General features: G+C 38.3%; 1 protein-coding gene across 4 annotated transcripts in view; it reads left to right on the top strand.

Annotated features, from left to right (window-relative positions):
- alk (ALK receptor tyrosine kinase) overlaps positions 1 to 15,496 on the top strand; it is a 479,320-nt gene that overhangs the window by 314,085 nt on the left and 149,739 nt on the right. The gene's annotated exons all lie outside the window — the stretch shown is intronic.

Genomic DNA, 15,496 nt, shown 5'->3' with positions numbered 1-15,496 from the left:
AATTGTTGACCTTTTTGCAGATTTATAAAAAAAGAAAAACTGAAATATCACATGGTCCTAAGTATTCAGACCCTTTGCTGTGACACTCATATATTTAACTCAGGTGCTCTCCATTTCTTCTGATCATCCTTGAGATGGTTCTACACCTTCATTTGAGTCCAGAAATTTTTGATTATACTGATTGGACTTGATTAGGAAAGCCACACACCTGTCTATATAAGACCTTACAGATCACAATGCATGTCAGAGCAAATGAGAATCATTAAGGTCAAAGGAACTGCCTGAAGAGCTCAGAGACAGAATTGTGGCAAGGCACAGATCTGGCCAAGGTTCCAAAAAAATTTCTGCTGCACTTAAGGTTCCTAAGAGCACAGTGGCCTCCATAATCCTCAAATGGAAGACGTTTGGGACGACCAGAACCATTCCTAGAGCTGGCCGACCAGCCAAACTGAGCTATCGGGGGAGAAGAGCCTTGGTGAGAGAGGTAAAGAAGAACCCAAAGATCACTGTGGCTGAGCTCCAGAGATGCAGTCGGGAGATGGGAGAAAGTTGTAGAAAGTCAACCATCACTGCAGCCCTTCACCAGTGGGGCTTTATAGCAGAGTGGCCCGACGGAAGCCTCTCCTCAGTGCAGGACACATGAAAACCCACATGGAGTTCTCCAAGATGGTGAGAAATAAGATTCTCTGGTCTGATGAGACCAAGATAGAACTTTTTGGCCTTAATTCTAAGCGGTATGTGTGGATAAAACCAGGCACTGCTCATCACCTGTTCAGTACAGTCTCAACAATGAAGCATGGTGGTGGCAGCATCATGCTGTGGGGGTGTTTTTCAGCTGCAGGGACAGGACAACTGGTTGCAATCAAGGGAAAGATGAATGCAGCCAAGCACAGGGATATCCTGGACGAAAACCTTCTACAGAGTGCTTTGGACCTCAGACTGGGCTGACGGTTTACCTTCCAACATGACAATGACCCTAAGCACACAGCTAAAATAACGATGGAGTGGCTTCACAACAACTCTGTGACTGTTCTTGAATGGCCCAGCCAGAGCAATGACTTAAACCCAATTGAGCATCTCTGGAGAGACCTAAAAATAGCTTTCCACCAACGTTTACCGTCCAACCTGACAGAACTGGAGAGGATCTGCAAGGAGGAATGGCAGAGGATCCCCAAATCCAGGTGTGAAAGACTTGTTGCATCTTTCCCAAAAAGACTCCTGGCTGTATTAGATCAAAAGGGGGCTTCTACCAAATACTGAGCAAAGGGTCTGAATACTTAGGACCATGTGATATTTTAGTTTTTCTTTTTTAATAAATCTGCAACAGTGTCAACAATTCTGTGTTTTTCTGCCAATATAGGGTGCTATGTGTACATTCATGAGGAAAAGAAATGAACTTAAATGATTTTAGCAAATGGCTGCAAAATAAAAAATAGTGAAAAATTTAAGGGGGTCTGAATACTTTCCGTACCCACTGTATATATATATATATATATATATATATATATATATATATATATATATATATAAATATATATATATATATATATATATATATATATAAAATTTTCTATATATATAATTGATAGATAGATAGATAGATAGATAGATAGATAGATAGATAGATAGATAGATAGATAGATAGATAGATAGATAGATAGATAGATAAATGAAAAAGAATAGCATGGTGTTAAGTCACATGAACTGGGGTTCAATGCACTTCCTTTAGTCTAATCAAGCGCCTCTTTTTTCCCAGGCACCTAAACTGGAATACGTAACTCATAATTATTGCACGCTATAATATACATGTGCGAAGCACGCATCATGTCCTTCGTTCTATGTTTCAGCTTTCCATCAGGGGAAAAGTGTGTTTTTAGAGTGTCGCTGATGGGATCAGAGCGAAGGTTGCTGTTCTCATTTGTAGTCGGCAGCAGTTTCCCGCCTACTCCACATCCCCCCTCCCCAAAGGGCCAACCTCAACTCCTCACTGCACACAGTGGGGTGGGGAAAAAAAAAAAGTGACAAAAATAGCTCAGCTGAGTTACAGTCTCTTTTGTATGCTCTCATCTCTCTACTTTGCCCATATTTCACATAATGCACAAAACAGCCCAAAAGACTTTCCAGTCCAAGTGCATTACTGATACATTTTCTTCCTGGATGTACTTGTTGGGTTTGACTGCTTTTGTGAGATAGTTGTACTTGTCAAATCGCACATAACAGATGTGTATATATATATATATATATATATATATATATATATATATATATATATATATATATATATATATATATATATATATATTCACACACAACATACTTAGAGAGGTACATATTTTTAAGGGCAGTCTTCATAATACTTGCAACAGGTAAAAAAAAAAGTAAGGATTTCTTACACATGCTTTCTTTAGAAGCATAGATAGATGGACAAAGGGAAGCAATTTTTTACTATTGATGTTCTTACCTACAATTTTTTTACATTTTTGTAAATAATGCCCCAAATGGCACCCAATTCCCATCTCAAATTTGCCAACTTCTTCTTCTTTCGGCTGCTCCCATTAGGGGTCGCCACAGCGGATCATCCGTCTCCATACCACCCTGTCCTCTACATCTGCCTCTTTCACACCAACTACCTGCATGTCTTCCCTCACCACATCCATGAACCTCCTCCTTGGCCTTCCTCTTTTCCTCCTACCTGGTGGCTCCATCCTCAGCATTCTTCTACCAATATAATTCATGTCCCTCCTTTGTACATGTCCAAATCATCTCAAATCTCAAATTTGCCAACAAATCTCTAAAATGTAGAGTACTTTAAAACTGGGAAAGCTTCCAGTTAACTTTCTATATTATAGCTGATGATTTGCAATATTGCGGAATAGGCAAAAGACAGGCAAAATAACATGTATATGTAAATGGAAAAACCCCTGGAGGCTGTTTTTATTTCGGGGATTATATGCATCACAAAGCTCGGAACACCTCAGCACCTCAGCAGCCAAGATGTGGCCTCGCTGTGTAATTCCGTGTCACAAGATTAGCTTGACATTTCTTCCCAGCAGCTAATGCTCAAACACAACAGCATTTAGAGATGGAGTCATTAAATCCCCACTGAGCACTTAGTGTCAAAGGTCAAAGAATAAAAAGTGTACATGGTTCTGTTATAGGCAGAATCTTGCATCGATGTGTACTGTATGTCTGCTACGAAGTCCACTGTGGGATTAAGGGTGAAGTGGTCAGGAGCGAATGTGTGTTGTGTTATACTGTGGATATAAGTTAAAACAAGAAGGCTCCAGTGTGAATATTTTCTCTGTTTACTGCATTAGGTTTTATTTCTCCATTGAATCTAATCTTCATATATTAGATTCCTTTAATGATTATGTTACTTACCCAAGAATGTGGAATTAATGCCTCTAAATTCATTTCTAAGCTTTAATGATATATCATTAAACCCTTAAGACCTTTAAAATTGTTTTTTACTAAGCCCATATGTGATATCCAGAAGTTTGTATAGTTCCCAAAAAAGATCACTCACAATCAGTGTTTGCCTTCCAGGGGAATCCTACACTTTCTGAACAACTTGCAACCGACTGTGCAAAGATGAATATATCAACAACAAAAAAATGTGAATATACAGTAATCCCTCGCCACATCGCGGTTCAGCTTTCGCGGTCTCACTGTTACGCGGGTTTTTACATGGAACATATCTAATTTTGTTTTGCGGATTTTCCGCTGATTTATTGACATTTTTTTTGTGGTAAAATAAGCATTTTCTAGCCTAAAAAATTAAGCTTTCAAAAGAGTTGTAATGCTTTTCTTGGGTGTGCAGTACATTCATTTCATCATCATCATCATCACCTTCATCGTCATTTTCATCATTCAAGTTGTATCTTCATATAGACTTTTCTATGTTAAAATTGCGTAGGTTTAAGAATATTGAAAGTGTGTAAGAGCAGAAGAAAGGTTTATAAGAGTGTTGGGATGGTTTATAAAGCCTTAAGATACACAGATATTCTGTATACTGTACTTTATACATATTCGGTTGCCACTTCGTAGATTTTTGCCTATCAGGGGAGGGTCTGGAAAGTAACCCCCTGCAATAGGAGAGGGATTACTATAATGTAATTGTGGTGCTTGGGCAGTCACCAGATTGTTTTGTAGTTGCATGGTGAGATCACATTTTACACAACATCTATTTGGTGCAGTTTGGTTGCTACATACACTTATTTTGCACCTTGTATTTGCACCTATTTTCAGTAACTAATTGGAGTTAATACACTGCTGGTAGTGGGGGGGTTGAAAAAATATTTTAAGCAACAGTGCAGACGATTTTTGCAGGTGTCGCAGGTGTTGCAGGTAAAATAGAAAAAAAAAAAGCATTGTATGTCATCAGTTGTAGAACTCTAGGCATGAAAGAAGCTTGATTGTGGTGACTGGCAAGATATGGCAGCCTACCAGTGGAAAGAAGGTGTGAAGGAGAATGATGAATGGTTTTCTGAGTGTGTGACTAGATAAAAATATAAAAAGAGCATGGATTCAAGATCAATAAGAACTTTCTTGATAAACAGGTAAAGCATTTATTTATCCTCCAGGTTAGTAGACAGCTGGTGAATGATAGTTAATCAACTTATCCTTGTTGTGGAATTTTTGTTACCCAGTTGCAATCTCGTAATAGAAGGCTAGCAAGTAATGGGAGATGTTTGTGTGTTATTGTTTTTTTGATATTGTAAATTCTATCAAATGTAAAATGAAACTTCATTAGTTCATTAGTACCGCTACTAAGATAAGCCTCAGATCATCATTTCTTTTTTTTTCTGCAAGAGATAGGCAGGTACATTAGAAACACCAATAGGATCAATTAATGAAGCATCTTCATAAAATCAAAATTAAATAATTATTTTTATTAGTATTGGTAAAAACAACCAGTTGTTGCTACAAAAGAAATCGCATGAAGTAACACATGACTGCACCAAAGACAGCACTGCCAAATACATTAAATGTTATGCCATAGACATTAAAGTGCTGACATAATGGCTTCTATTGTCTGTTAAATAAAATAGTATTGGAGGTAATTCACAATGTCTACAATGAATAAAAAAAAAAAAAACTAATTTCTCTTATTAAAAATGCTATAGACATTTACTCGAATGCAGCGTTAGAAGAAAGCCGTATGTCTACTAAAATCAGTGTTGCTATACATTTATATAGGCAAGCTACGTGTGGATTAAACAATAGACATATAGACAACTTTACCAGGAGAAGTCACATGAAGTAACCCATGGTAACCCATGACTGCACCAAACGCCACACTGCCAGATGCAGCTCAAAACACATGCGATGCTGCCACAGTTGTTGACCTCTTCAGTGACAGCGATGAGACATATGGAGAGAAGGAGGATCACCTCACAGTCTGGTGCCAGAACATAAATCTACCTCTAAATGTTGACAAAACAAAATAGATGATTGTTGACTTCAGGTCATCCTGAAGTCACAGTTGGGTTCAAAGTAAAAAGAATGATAAGCACCACACTATTTTCCAGGGCGTTCACACCATCACAGAAAACCTCACTTTGACAACCAACTATGGCTATAAGAGGCCAGCATTGCCTGCATTTTCTCTCCTGTTTTAAGAAAATCATTCCCAAACTGCACCTGAAACATTCTCACCACATTCTCTAGCAGCACCATAGAGAGTCTACTGACCGGCTACATCATTGTCATGCTCCGGGAATTGTACCATTTTAGATCGCAAGCACCCACAGAGGTTAGTGCTGACAGCTGAACGCATCATCGGTGAGACTTTATCCTTTACAGGGCATCCACATGATTTCCAGTATTGTGTATGATTCCTCCTTCTCCTCCCACAAAATATCCACTTTCTACCATCCAGAACAAGGTGCAGCATTCGTTAAAAGACTGCCTGACTAGGTAAAAGCTTTTAACCCCAGGCTATCAGACTCCTGAACACTGTTTTGCCACCCTCCACAGACATCACCAAGTAACTCCATCCACCCCCCAGACAATTGGACCGACAACTGAAATCAATAATGATGGACATGTCGCTTTGTTTGCCCCTTGCACCAACTCATTACAGTACTGCATGGTCTCTTAAGCTCAATTCCTTTCAGGTTACTATCACAACCATGACTGTGATGTGGAAGGTAAAGCAGTCACAAGCAGTAAAGGACATTTTTTAAATACAAATAGCAAACAGATCCGAATTGAAAATAAAAAACAGAAAACAGGCACAGGTCTGGTGAATGTGGTGAAACAGACCAAACTAGGCTTAAACAGGATTGAAAAATGGTACAAAAACAAACAAGAATAAGGGCAATATAAAATCAGATTTTTGAATGAGAGCATCTTTTTAAAAACTGAGTGTGTGAATGTGACTGCGCATTAGTGTGGTAGCAAACCTTCTAATTCTTATACACTGCTCCACTTTTAGATATAACATTGGGAAGAAAATTGATTAATCCAGTATCTTCTTTCTAGAAGTTTATTTTTTTAATAACTGGGAATTGGGAACTGGGACAAAGGGTTCCCTGGTGGTCTAGTGGTTAGGATGCGGTGCTCTCACCGCTGCGCCCCGGGTTCGATCCCCGGTCAGGGAACCAACCCTAGCCGCTCTTAGTGCCGGTCCCAAGCCCGGATAAATGGGGGGGCTTGCGTTAGGAAGGGCATCCAGCGTAAAAACATGTGCCAAATCAAACATGCGGATGATCCGCTGTGGCGACCCCTAATGGGAGAAGCCGAAAAAAAGATGTTGTACTGTCAAAAAACGTTGCCGCTCCAATCTTAACATTTACAAAGACACGTAATGACATCTAATAAACGATACAAACTGAAATTGGAGATCCATTTGCTATAACAAAAGTATATGTTTAGAAATATTGTAATATTTAACTTAAATTCACTTACTAAATTGCATCAATAAAAACAGATAAACAATAGATGATTAAATAAACATCTGTTTGGATCCTACAATGAGTCAGAATGAATCAGGAGCTTGTGACTGAAGGGGAAGATGGGAAATCTGGGGTGGCCATGTTTAGAGACTTTGGCCTAGTGATTGCTGGAAACTGAATTCTCTCAGGAGCTAATATCTGACGTATTAAACAACATTTTCATTCTACATTATGGTTAATGTTATGTTTCAGTCATGTTTTTCTTTGTTTTCTCACCACCACTGTACCACTGCCTCTCTGTTTGCTTCTGGATCATGTTGGTCTTTATTAACATCCAGGACTGTGCATGTTATACATGCGTCTTGCACCTTGGGTCTAGGAGAAACACCATGTGCTGACAATAAAAGTCCATGGCTACTTGAAACTAACATGACAACAATGTGAACAATTGCATCATCCACCATTTAAGTTTTCAACTTGAAATTTTACCTCAGGTTCAAAAGCACTTTGCTTTCATGGTTTATAAAGGACTTGACGAAAAAGTGCCCTAATCCTCTAGAATCGTTGTATACTACACAGCAATTTTTTTCTTCCTCTACATACATTATGTCTCAAGAAAGACAGCTGGGGAGTAGACGTGGGTGGAATGTGAGGCACAGTGAAAGCCTTAGAAGACAAAAGAGGACAAAAAATTCCACATCATTTTTTTCCTCTCAAGATCAAATAAATGTCAGTGCTCAATCATGCATCTGTTTCTTTATTTATTAGTCTAGTATTTTGATTGATCCACCTAATGGACATTATAATAAAGCAGAGAGACGGTGAGAATGGAAAAGTTCCAGTTTGTTTGGACAGGAACAGTGCTTTTGACGTTCGAGATCCAAGGTTAATACAATTCAATTCAATTCAATAAATTTTTATTTGTATAGCACTATTAACAATGAACATTGTCTCAAAGCAGCTTTACACAGATAATGTCGTGATTAAACGTAAATATGTTCTTTGTAAGTATGTTTGTCCCTGATGAGCAACTATGGCAAGGAAAAACTCCCCGAGATGGCATAAGGAAGAAACCTTGAGAGGAACCAGACTCAAGAGGGAACCCATCCTCATCTGGGTTGCACCAAATGTCCATTTGAAGCAGATATACAATGTTGCAGGGTACAGTGATGATGATCAGAAGCAAACTGTATTCCTGAGTCAGTGTAGGAGACTGTTGACATTAACTACAGTCCAATCCATCCTCAAAGCACCCGTTCTACTCCGGAATTACATGGAACCACCCAAGGTGTTGTTGAGAGACCGTCCCAAGCTGCACAGAAGTGTGAAGATCCACTGAGGGGAGAGGGGCAGGAACAGTGGTCACTGGAGCCTCAGGAGCATGTTTAACTCGACCGAGAGAGAGAGAGAGAGAGAGAGAGAGAGAGAGAGAGAGAGAGAGAGAGAGAGAGAGAGAAGAGGGTGACGGGAAGAGTAGGATATGGATTATTAAGTGTCCCTATTAGTGTATGAAAGTTAATATCACTGTGCAGTTTGGACTCCGGCAAGACTCGCTATGGCAGCATAAATAAAAGGGAGAACCAGAAGGTAACACAGATATGAGGGATCTCTGGGATAAGAGACGACCCACCACACCACTGTCAACAAACCCGAGTGAACGTGTGAATGTCAGGGGACGACAGCATACAAATATACCAGTTCACCAAACACTCTATATCCATGTTCTCTCCAGATCTGAGCCTTTACCTAAGAAATATCTACTGATAAAAGGCTTGACTAAATAGATAAGTTTTCAAACTCGACTTGAACACTGAGACTGTGTCTGAGTCCCGAACACTGGTTGGAAGGCTGTTCCATAACTGTGGGGCTTTATAAGAGAAAGATCTGCCCCCTGCTGTAGTCTTCATTATTTGAGGAACCAACAGATAGCCTGCACCTTTTGATCTAAGTAGGCGTGGAGGATCACTCAGATACTGCGGTGCGAGACCATTAAGTGCTTTATACGTCAGTAGTAGTATTTTATAATCAATGCGAGATTTGATTGGGAGCCAGTGTAGACTGATTAAAACAGGGGTGATATGGTCACATTTCCTAGATCTAGTGAGGACTCTTGCTGCTGCATTCTGAACTAACTAAAGCTTATTTATGCACTTACTCGCACACCCAGACAGTAAAGCGTTACAGTAGTCTAATCTAGATGTAACAAAAGCATAGAAACTAGTTTTACTGCATCCTGTAACGACATCATATTTCTAATTTTAGCAATATTTCTAAGGTGAAAGAAGGCGATCCTGGTGATATTATTCATGTGAGACTCAAAGGAAAGACTCGGGTCAATAATCACACCAAGGTCTTTGACAGCCGTACACGCTGAAACAGTGTGCTACTACAGAAAGTAGTATAGTGTGATCAGTGGTGTCAAAAGCTGCAATAAGGTTGAGCGAAACAAGTAAGGAGACAAAATCCTGATCAGAGGCTAATAACAGGTCATTTTCCACCTTAACTAGCGTCGTCTCTGTGCTATGATGAGGCCGAAATCCTGACTGATACATTTCAAAAATGTTATTCATAAGTAGGTGTGAGCATAACTGCTGTGCTACAACCTTTTCTAAAATTTTGGATATAAAGGGGAGATTTGATATTGGTCTGTAGTTGGACAACTGACATGGGTCAAGGTCAGGTTTCTTAATAAGGGGGTGGATAACTGCCAGTTTGAAGGATTTAGGTACATAACCAGTGCTAATGGAAGAGTTTATTATTTTTAAAACAGGTTCAATTACCTCTGGAGTTATCTGTTTAAAGAAACTTGTAGGCAAGGGATCGAGAATGCAAGTTGATGGTTTTGATGGGGAAATTAATGAAATTAAGTTATTCTCATGAATAGGAGTGAAGCTTTGTAGTTGATTGTCTGCTATAATAATACACTCTTAATAGGACTGCGATGCTGTTTAAAACTCAATACTTCTCTTCCATACAGCTTTAAATGACATGTAAAGTAATACTGAAGGTTGGCATCTTTTGAGCGTAAAGGTCTCCTATTACACAAACAACAATTTGGCCGAACCTCTAAGGCTGGCACTGTGCATAACTTTCACTGCTTTCACTCTCTGGTTTACATTAAGATCATTAACACATTGCTTTCTTTATCCTGGACATCAATGTGCTGACATATTGGCTTCTGTTGTTACTTTGTTAAAAAAAATGGTAATGGAGGTAATTCACAATGTCCACAATGAAAGGGAAGAAAAATGCAAATACAAATTTCTGTTTTGCACATTTACTTGAATGTAGCATTAGAATAATGCTGCATATGTCTAGTAATATAAATGTTGCTATACATTTTTATATACAAGTTACATATGGATTAACCAATAGACATATAGACAACTTTACCAATTAATCCCAGGGGAAAATTTTAAGGTTACAGTAGCAATATAAAAGAGATACTCAATATATATATATATATATATATATATATATATATATATATATATATATATATATATATATATATATATATATATATATATATATAAAGTAAAATTCTCTTTTTGTAAAGCTGGGGTCAGAGCACAGGTTTAGCCATGATACAGCGGTCCTGGAGCACAGAGGGTTAAGGGTCTTGCCCAAGTGCCCAACAGTGGCAGATTGTTTTAAAGCTTAAACCCTCAGCTTTCTGATCAACCCAGAACTTTAACCACTGAGCAACTACTTCCACATGGAATTTTGAATTTCAATGTTCTCTTGATATAATACTGAGAAATAAATATACTATATATACAAACTGTAAGCACTCAAATCAATATGAAGTATTGCTCAATAGATCTTGTTCTCCTGACATTCCTTGTTATTGTGATTGCTTTCATGGTTTTGATCTTTGTCTCATTTCCTGGTTCCTGATTATTGTGCTTGTGTGTCATAGTCTGCTTGTTGATTGCTTTACTCTTCCATTTTAACAGCGTTTACATCTTCCCTTGTGTTTTTGGATTTAAAAATCAAGCATTTTAGTCTGCACCTGCAAATAGCTCTACTGCCCAATACATACCTGAGACTAATAAAAAAGTAACCGAATACAGTAGCTAATTTGTAATGAACAGATAATTTGTTTTAAACTGATATATAACACAAATATAACACATTAAATACTATTTATTTTCATCGCACTTTCATGAAAGGTTAGGGTGTGCATCTAAGGACTGGGAACCCATGGGATCAATAGGGGCCAGAGGTTTTTATGCTCATGTACATTCATTTACATTTGTGACATTTAGCAGATGCCCTTATCCAGATCAACTTACATTTATCTCATTTATTTATCTTCATACTACTGAACAGCTTGAGGTTAATGGCCTTGCCCAGGAGCCCAGGAATGGCAGCTTGGTGTGACTGGGATTTGAACTCATGATCATCAGATTCAATGTTTTTAATCGCTAATCTACCTCCTCCCACCTCATAAGGGAATGAAAGTGTGTATAAAAACACACAATATATTCATTAACCTTATAAATTCACAGCATGCAGTCATTTATCATTAGTTACTGCTTGATCAGGCTACTAGTGTGTGCATGTTTTGGGAAATAAAACCGATTAATTCATTAGAAAAGATTACAAGCAAAAACTAAATAAAAACATAGTCATAACCCATAAATCTGTGTTTTAAAAAATGCACAAATCTGTACTTCATATAAATTATAAACATTAGTGTTATTATTAATATTTGAGTAAATTCTAATTTATAGACCAAGGAAATCAAATGTTCAGGCTGCACCTACTTGTAGATGAAATCTGATGATATACTTTTTGTATAATAATAATAATGTCGATTATTGCTCTTTTTTATTCAGTCTGGCTCACTGAATTTCTATTATTTCCCCAATTTGAAACCAATTTACACATCACACATCCAAGAGGATCTGCAGTGAATTTATATGCTGTACAGCTGACCCTGAAATACAATCGAGAGATCATCAAATTAACAGTGGGTTTTCAGCAAAATAACTTGCCTGTCACTACATTTTGCGGTTCTTTGTTTGTTACCGGCCTTGTGACTTTTCCTTTTGCCCTCAGTTCATCGTTTAGCCCTTGCCAAAGCTGACTTCTTGCTGTTGAACCCAATGGCAGAGACAGCAGAGCTGATGGGTTTGGGGATGACACAGGCTGCCAGAGTCTGGGAAAAGAGCCAGAAGCTTTATATTCATTCGTAGAGCTCGGAATCTTTCAGCCGAGTACTGTTAAATGACGATTTAATGATGGGAATGGAGACATTGTGCCATCACCTGACCATTATTTTTTACCTTAAATAAATATATTAGCTTTTTGTTAAGTAATCCTTTAATTCTAACAGGAATGGTGTCAAAAAAAAAAAACCCCACCAACGCCCTAAATCTGCTTTGCTTGCCTCAGAGGGCTGTAATGGGTCCATTTAGTCAAATGAGTACTGACAAGCCACCGTCTGCTTAGAGACACAGGAGATTTGGTAAGAACGAAAGAGAAATAAAGTTGCCATCAGTTTCAAACATCACCAATTGAAAGTTCTGTGCTTTTTGAGTGTGTTGTCAAGGTCTGGCGGAACAAAACGATTCTAAAGAACATTCTCCGACCTGTGCTATCCTTTATTATTATTGTTATTTTCGTAATGATTATGTTTGAAGTGTCACTCCTCACTGGATGAGCTTTTCTGTCCCTTTGTATGTTTTGGCAGTGAAGGCTAGACTCCCACAAGTCATCCCATCGTTTTATATGCAAATCTGCTTCGTCCAGCATTGACGCCACTGCCCCAAATGCCGCAGGAGGAACCGAAAGTTGCATTGGCCATAAAAGTGTACCTTATTTTACTTGCTCAACTGTGCAAGAAGTTCAAATTCATCGATGCTATCAAACAGACTCATGACAAATATGCAAACATACAAAGACAAGGCTTTTAATGTGCAAGCTGGAAGATTTGCATTAAAGGGGGAAGGGGGGACAAGACTAATGCAGAGAGCCGGGTGCAGGTATTTATGTCCCCAGCCTTCCAGCAGCTGTCCTCATTCTGTCCTTCCAGGTAGAGTCACATGGGAGAAAGAGGGGAAGTTTGACCGGTACACTGGGACCAGATTTACATCTGCAGTGACCTGGACTTCAAATGGAATAAGTTATGAAAAAATGCAAGCACATCAAGTTAAGTCAATTTTTGTTTTGTGTCAGGCAGCTTGTCAAACAAAACGCTGTGCCGTATAATCGTTTCGAGCGGTGATGTGTTGAAAGATCCAAGCTGAAGGATAATAATGTGGTTCTGCAAATGTGGTTTTTGAGGCCGCTTTTATGAGGAACAACTCAACACCAAGAAATGCATTGTGGACCAACATTTCTTAGAAAGGCAGTACTGTGGGTAAAAGTACTAGAGGCTACAAAAAAGAGGTTTAGAAACATCTGATTAGCAATAATTCTGCATCTAAAGAACCTTGTAAAGATCAGGCAATGCCTTTGCCCACTCAAATCGCACTTATTATGTAGTTTTGGAGAACTTGTAAATATGTAACCTCAGTTTCATAACCTGAACTGATGAGGGATTGTGCTTTTGTAGCCCATCTACCTGAAGATGGATTATTGTGATGCTTTTCTGCTCATCACATTTGTAGAAAGTGTTTACTGTTCTTAAGTTACTTTCATTACAGACATTCTGGCTATTCATTGCTGACTTCTTATCAACAAGTGAGACCTGCAGCTCAATAGTGTTGTATGTAGAAATCCAGTAGATCTTTCAGCAAAATTCTCAGCAGTTTGTCTGGTACCAGCAACCATGCCACATTCTATTTATCACATCCCTCTATTCCCTTTTGCACATTTTATATATATACAGTATATATATAAATATATATATATATTTTATATAAAATATATATATAAAAATATATATATTTTTTTTTTTATAGGTTTCTTGAAAAACATTGCAATAACATTTTCTAATAAGGTTTCATGTTATGCTCTACATTTAGATTCTTGACTGGTTTTCATAATTAAATGAATTGTCACTTTAATTATATGAAAATAATTACAGTGAGGTTTACTTCAGCAACAGTTGCTTAGTAGTTTATTTTTGCCTATTGAGTGTGTGTCCCCTTTCACAAGGTATTTCTTCTTTTTCTTTCTTTTTCTTTTGGCTGCTCCCGCTAGGGGTCATCACAGCAGATCATCTGTCTCCACATCATCTACATCTGCCTCTTTCAAACCAACTACCTGCATTTCTTCTCTCACCACACTTATAAACCTGCTCCTTAGACTTCCTCTTTTCCTTCTGCCTGGCAGCTCTGTCTTCAGCATTCTCCTACTGATATACCCCATGTCCCTCCTCTGAACATGTCCAAACCATCTCAATCACGGCTCGCTCACCTTTTCTCCAAAACGTGCTACCTGCGCTGTCCCTCTAATAAACTCATTTCTAATCCTGTCCATTCCTTCTATCACAAATCACTCCTGCTATCACTCTTCTCCACCGACTCCACCCTGCCTACACACTCTCCATTAATTTGCACTGTTGACTCCAGGGATTTAAACTCATCCACCTTCACCACCTCTTCTTCCTGCAAGCACACCACTCCACTGCCCTCCCTCTCATTCACACACTTTGTCTTGCTCCTACTGATATTCATTCTCCTTTTCCCCAGCATGTACCACCACCCCTCCAGGCTTTTCTCAACCCGCTATGTAATTTTGACACAAATCACAATACCCAAGGTGTGTGTGTGTGTGTGTGTGTGTGTGTGTGTGTGTGTGTGTGTGTGTGTGTGTGTGTGTGTGTATATATATTCATTCATATATACTGTATATGAGGTTAAGGCTCAGGGTTACTGATCAGAATGTCGGGTATTCAAACCCGGGTATCATCAAGCTACCACTCTTTGGGCCCTTTAACAAGCCTCTTTACTGTCTGTGCTCCAGGGGTGCAGTATCATGGCTGACCCTGTGCTCTGACTCCAGCTTCCTACATCACTGGATATATAAAGAAATAATAATTTCCCTGTGGGATCAAGAATTCTAAAAATACAACAAGAAAATCTTTGAGAATCTAATACCTCACTGGACATGTAAATGTGTTGAATCTATTAAATATAAAACCAACTTAAAAACAGTAATATTAAGTCACAGATGTGAAAAAGTTTATTTTATACTCATCTTAAAATGTTCATTTCGCCTTTCCAGAAATAGGCTTCTTTTGGTAGTATTCATGGGCACGAATCATCATATGTCCTTCGTGTAAGTAAACATTGTTCTATTAATTCTATTAAAAAAGTTTAAAAACAATTAGCCCGAGAGCCTATATTATTTTTAGCAATATAATGACATGTATATCAATTGGTATACAATAAAAAAAAACAACTGACAGTTCAGTGCTTCTTTTTTCTGTCCAAAGAAATAATCACATTGACACATTATATGTTCATTCTGTATTATTTGTTCATTCTGAATGCTGTATTCGAAGCCCTGTGTGCATTATCGATGACTGTCAGTCATTCTATACTGTATTATTCAGTGCAGTATTGTGAAGTCTGAAGAATTTTCAACAGAAAGAGATCATCAAGAAAACCTTTCTGGCTCGATGGTAGACATGAAAAGAT

This window comes from Silurus aristotelis, assembly GCF_946808225.1.
Source record: "Silurus aristotelis genome assembly, chromosome: 6".
In the NCBI taxonomy this organism is placed as follows: domain Eukaryota; kingdom Metazoa; phylum Chordata; class Actinopteri; order Siluriformes; family Siluridae; genus Silurus; species Silurus aristotelis.
This window is presented reverse-complemented; position numbering and strand designations above follow the sequence as displayed.